The following is a 6,232-nucleotide window of genomic DNA, read 5'->3' on the forward strand; positions in this document are numbered from 1 at the left end:
CAGGGCCTTCGGTTCGCCATCATCTCAAACCACGTACTACTATCGCTTCTACCTCAAGAGGGACACGCGCATTGCCTTGGTACATCATGACACATGGGACCGCATGACAGGCCATGCTCCCCCGCTGATCGCTCGGTAAAATCACCTCATTTTTACTATACTTCCTCCGTATCGGTTTACTACATGGCATGCACGTTGTTCTAGGTTGAGAATTTAACTGGCTATATATGTGATGAACAGTACTCTAGCCTTTTAAAAAATGTATACTTTTGTACAGTAGTACTATCGATGGATTGCGACATGGAGCAAAACTTGAAATTAAAAAAAGGTGGTACATATAGAGAGCGCTCGTCGCCAAATTATGCATATAGTACTATTAAAAAAGCTAGTACATGCTTAATTGGGGTGCTAAATTCAATTAAAGAAATACTAGTAGTATGTACATACTGAAGAGTTAAAGTAACGAGAAGAAACATAACATAGTTCTGCTGGGGGCTCAGCACAACACACCCCTCAAATTAAACTAAGCACACCTGAAATTAAACTATGCAACTAATCCGGTAAACACTGCATTAGAAGTTTAGAACCACCATGAGCAACGACACTGCCACCTTACTCGGAGTCCTCATCCACGTCCTCGACTTCGTCCTTGTCCCTATTCCTCTTGGCCGATACTTCTTTGCTTGAACCGCACACTTGGCTGTTGCTCTTCATCCAACCCTTGTAGATATTGAAGCAAAGGTAGGCATCCATTGCAGCATAGTGGATGTGGTCTATAGCTAGTAAATTCCACTGCCATGCATGACGATGAAACATGTATGGAGGTTTCACCAGTTTACCGTACGAAGGATGAACCATGGCTCCTGCCAGGGTCAGCATTGAAGGCTGACGAGAGGGCACGAGCCGATTCTTCTGGAGGTCAAAGGGGTTGCCTACAACGAGGCCTATCCGACCCAGGATTTCTTTGTCGTTACCAAAGTCTACAGTAACGAATTTGACTAGGTTGCTCCCGAGGAAGTCCTTAAAATCCTGGCACTCAACGTCGGCATGGCATATGTGGTAGACCAAGCATAAGTCATGCACGCAAACTTGGATCATGTCGGGCTTCTTCCTCTCTTCGTCCTTTAGATCCTTCTCTTGTCCCAGGACTGTGGTGTACTCAACATATAGCCTAACGACCTACTCATCATCTGAGTTTTCTAACATGCGTCTGAAGCGAGAAAGGCATCCTTTCATCGTCGCGGAAGAACGGGTGTAGATGACATCGAACTCATCGCCGGTGATGGTTCTAACCTTGTACTCACCGCCGATCATGGAGATTTGGGACGCCATGGATTTGGGAGGAGGGTTAGGATTAGTGGAACTGCCGTAATGTGAATGGACGTGACAACTAGGAGCGAACCGTCATAGTATTGAAGGACGTGCGTGGACGAGTAGGAGCGAACTGCCAGCGTGCGAACGGCAGGGTAGTGGCTTTCCATTCTCCCATGATACGGGTTTCCGAGAGCCCTTGGATCTGAGATCGAACAGTTGCATGGCGTGATTCTAGACCTATGGGTGAATATCCTATCCTGGAGGGTTATTCTGTAAATTTTCAGCAACTTAGCATGCGACCATTTGATCTCAGATCCAAGGGCTGTCAGCAGCCCGTATCATGGTCGCGCCTACCACGACCGTCGCGTCGCTCGCGCAGTCACGCCCTTGGAGATTTAACACGGTGCGTTAGGCTATCTGATGTTGGCATGTCATACATAGTCATCACTTAGTCACTCATACTACAACAAGGTTGGCTATAAGTGTATTTTTTGTTACTCCTCTCTATCTCTTTCTTCGTACTCAAGGAAGAAATGGTGCTAGTAAGCGCGTGTATTTATTGCATTTGCCAAGGAGTGGCCTCTTCCAATGAAATGGTGTTGCTAAGTTTGCTTCATTTAATTAGCTATAAACTCAAAATTGTCTTTTCACCTTGGTACACGCGCTTAGCACTGTTTCTTCCTTGGGTCACCAAACTAGTCTCTCTCTTCTTGATTAACTTGCCACATCAGACTTTATGCCTATGTGGCAAGCTTAAGCACCTGTAGGAGCAAGTAAAAGTAAGTACAACAATGCGCTTTACATGGCATTTTTGCATATGCGGAGGAAAGAGAGGCAAGGAAAAAGTGGAGAAGTGGGCTCTCATGCAAGAGCCAGCCTCTACTACATGGTGCAACATTGGGAGTGGCACCTGTATGGAGGTGGTCAGGAATCTGGGAGACTCACGCCGGTCGTAGCGCCACAGTTAAAATGATAATGGCAAGTCAAATCACAGGGCCCCACCTGCCAGCAGTAACTTGATGTCAAATCACACAGCCCTACGTTTGCAGCAGCTACTCCCTCGTCTTCCCGCGTCTCTGTCGAACCGACTAGGCGGAACTGCCCCATCGCCTACCGTGTAGGAAAAGCCCCGCCCTCGACTTTTAAATACAACTACATCCGCTTAAGAATCCAATGATATAGTTTTTGTGACATAGTAACTCCTATTTAGTTAGTCAAATGGATGACCTAGAACTACGTGCAGGCCCTATAAACCGAGACGCCTAAAAATAAAAAAACCGAGACGGAGAGGGTAGTTAAGCACGTATCTTTTTAGATCAATATAGTCAGGATTCACCAAGGAGAAAAACCAAGTGGTAGGCTGCTCCTGTTGTGTTGGCGTAGCAACTCAAGCAGGGTCAGTCCGCACACGAAATGGCGACACACTTAACAGGACCCGTTTGGCCGACATGTGGCTCATCCACCGTCTTGTTCCACGTGCGATGCACCAAATTATAGTTCGGAGCAGCGGTTGGAATTGGAGGCACCCCGGTCGTAGCGCCGCAGTAGTAGAAAATGAGCGACGAGGGGTTAAATCACAAAGCCCCACCTTTCCCGCATTAAGCTGGACGGACGAAGCAACCATCATTTCACTCTAGGGCACAAGAGCATAAAGAAAAGAGAAAACAATGATGTGTGCGGCAGCTACCTAGGGCACCCTAGGGTAGGGGTCTCCACTGCAGATCCTTTTTTTGAAAGCGCCTCCACTACAAATCGGCTTCTCCCTCGTCCTCTTGAAGAAAACCGATGATGAGTGCGGCGGTAGGGTTTGTAGGAGTACTACGATATGCGGGGCCACGTCATAGTAAACGGGTTCGAGCCGACGCCTTAAATATGTGTGGGCCGCTTGGTTTTACGGGAATGAGGCAGCATTTTGGGTTCGGGGACCAGTGGAGATATAGTACGTACAAAAATTTGTGGATGTAGGTTCGACCGAAAGGCAATGATGCATGGGCCCTGCATTTTGATATACCCGGGGCCGCGTGAAATTTGCTACTCTACTCAAAACTACTAGTAAGGTACTCCCTCCGTCCATGAATAAGTGTACTTCTAGCTTTTGTCTTAAGTCAAAGTTTTAAAACTTTGACCAACTTTATAGGGAAAAGTAGCAGCATTTATGACACTAAATTAGTATCACTAGATTCGTTTTGAATTGTAATTTCATAATATATCAATTTTATGTCATATATGTTACTACTCTTTTGTATATATTTGGTCAAAAATTTAAAACTTTGACTTAGAACAAAGGCTAGAAGTACACTTATTCGCGGACGGAGGGAGTACACATGTATTGAACACATGAGATTTTGAAACCAAATTATGAATAAATACACACTATAGCATGTAAAGCTTTGAGTCATATATGCATGATGTAGGTGTTCGTTTAGTTCTTATAGTTCATCTCATTCAAAATCAATAAGTTTTATAAAAATGTTAAGATTCATGGGGTTGTGCATTGTACTCCCTCCGTTCCAAAATAGATGACCCAACTTTGCACTAACTTTGAGTTAGTGCAAAGTTGGGTCATCTATTTTGGAACGGAGGGAGTAAATCATAAAGTAAAAAACAAATAATGGCAATTCATTTAGAAAAAAAAATCAATTATGATACAGAAGATTCTAGAACAAAGGAGAAGTGCTTGTGTTTTGAGGTTTGTGCATTATGCTTAAGTTCAACCATGGAGTCTTCTAAATTATACATGTGGCAGATCTGGTGGAATGTTGATGATATCCAACGGCCAGTAGTGCTCGGATTTGCCTATCTCTGCACCGTCGGGTTAGCTTCATCCAGCGACCATCTTTCAAAGTTATTGGCACACTATATAGTTCTTGTGCCATAGTTGCATGTTTTGGAAAAAAGCTACTAGTGGGTTGTACTATCTATTTAGGAATAGAAGATGTATACATGGAAGTTGTAGGGAAAGAGATGACATGGAGTATCTCAATTCCTATGAGTAGGGATTGGAAAAGAGATGTCATTTGGTTCACATCATAGGAACTTTTCTATTGAATCTAGAGATGACATGTATCTCAATTCCTATGAGGTGGGATTAGAAAAGAGATGTAATTTGGTTCATATCATAGGAACTTTTCTATTGAATATATGTTAATGTTTATTTTCCTTTGAAATTAAGGGAGTATAGGAATCCATTCATATGAACCAAGTGGCTCTAAAGCTATAGAAATGATATCATGTTTATTTCCTTTGAAATGGGGAGTATATGAATATATTCCTATGAACCAATTGGCTCTAAAGGAAAAAATCCTATAAAAATCATATCATATAGAGTTCCTATGATATTCCTCGACACTAAAGGATGCTTGAAATTGCTGCGGGTGATACGATGGTCTTTCTTTGTAGACTCCTCACCCAACTTTATAGTTACCTCTCGAAGATGAATGTAATGACATATACATGGTATTCTACATGTGCAATTTGGTACACGAAAACTTGGTAAAAGTTTGCGAGGTTCGAATTTTCAATAAAGCTATATGCACTGCATTTCGGAACGGATGGAGCATACGGAAGTTGCTAACACTCACGTGGAAGATTTGTGTGTAGGAGGAGTGGCTGTTCTGTTAAATGACATGGCAAAACTAACACTGTCGGATGCCGATCTAACGGTTCTTACGGCGTTCGTCAGGAAAAGGCTTGTGGCGAACGTTTGTCGGATAATGATTTACGGACACATGCATTGCATTGATACGTGCCCCCCTCTCTCTCACGCACACGCACCCTCACGAGTCACGACTCTCCCGAGTCCTCTCGCAGACTTGCACGTCGCACCCACCGTCTATCTGCAGGTAGACGTCACGCACATATGTGCTCTTCACACCCTACCCTCAGAACTTCTAAAAAACAAAAGATGGCGCGCACATTTTATTTTAGCTCACACGTCACACACTTGTACTATTACTCTTGCGACGAACGTTCTTTGGGCATAGTATATTATACTCTCACGAAGAGAAGCGGTGCACGCACACACTAGTTCTCTCACACCCACTCATGGGTACACGTAGGAGCGCATTTTTTGAAGCTGGTACAACAAAATCACTCCACTATATATAAAAGCAGGAGCCTTAGCGCTTGCTTTACTAGGGTTCCTCTCATTCACTCTCTCATGCTCTTCAGATCTAAGCAACACATAGGTGGCCACACTCTCTCTCAGCTCACGGCTGGTCACAAATCCGGCCGGACAACCTCGACCGGGGCAGGGGTGTAGGTGCATCATTCAAGCTGTCATCAGCGGCGAGGGAGGGGACCAACAGCTGCCCCCGCGCCCCGATCGGCTGCCATGCCGTTCTCTCCGAGAGAGCGCCGGCTCGGGAGGGCCTCCGACCCCTTCTTCCTCCCTGCGCTATTGTGGCCAAGATGCGGCCTCCCGACGCCGTCTTTGCGACATGCCGACGACCCTCAGGTATATATTCCTTCGAAACCTGCCTTGCTCTACTGCCACAGCTCCCTTCGTGTGGATCCTTTTCTACTTCCGTCCACTGTTCCAAAGCCACCTAGACTTCTACTATTATTAGAAGTAAAGCTATTTCATACAGTCGACTCAAAGCGTTGGTTCAAACAGGGAAGAAAGTGGGAAAGCTGTAGCATGAATCTAGGACTTGGTTCTAAGAGGAAACGGGGGAAAGTAGTAATATCTGTCACTGTTTAAATAACCGTAGTTCTTATTTGCGCAAACAGGGATGTCTGTCTCCATATCATTTCGGGATGTCTGTCTCCGTATCGTTTCTATCCGCGCAATCAAAAGCACACACCTCAGTTTTAGTACAATTGTGCAAAATGAGATGGCTATCCCTCGTTGTCGTCGTCTAACCTCCCTTCTTCAAGGTATCCCTACATTGGTAGTAACTAAGGTAGAATGACCAAC

This window comes from Triticum aestivum, chromosome 3A (assembly GCF_018294505.1).
Source record: "Triticum aestivum cultivar Chinese Spring chromosome 3A, IWGSC CS RefSeq v2.1, whole genome shotgun sequence".
NCBI classification, from domain to species: Eukaryota; Viridiplantae; Streptophyta; class Magnoliopsida; order Poales; family Poaceae; genus Triticum; species Triticum aestivum.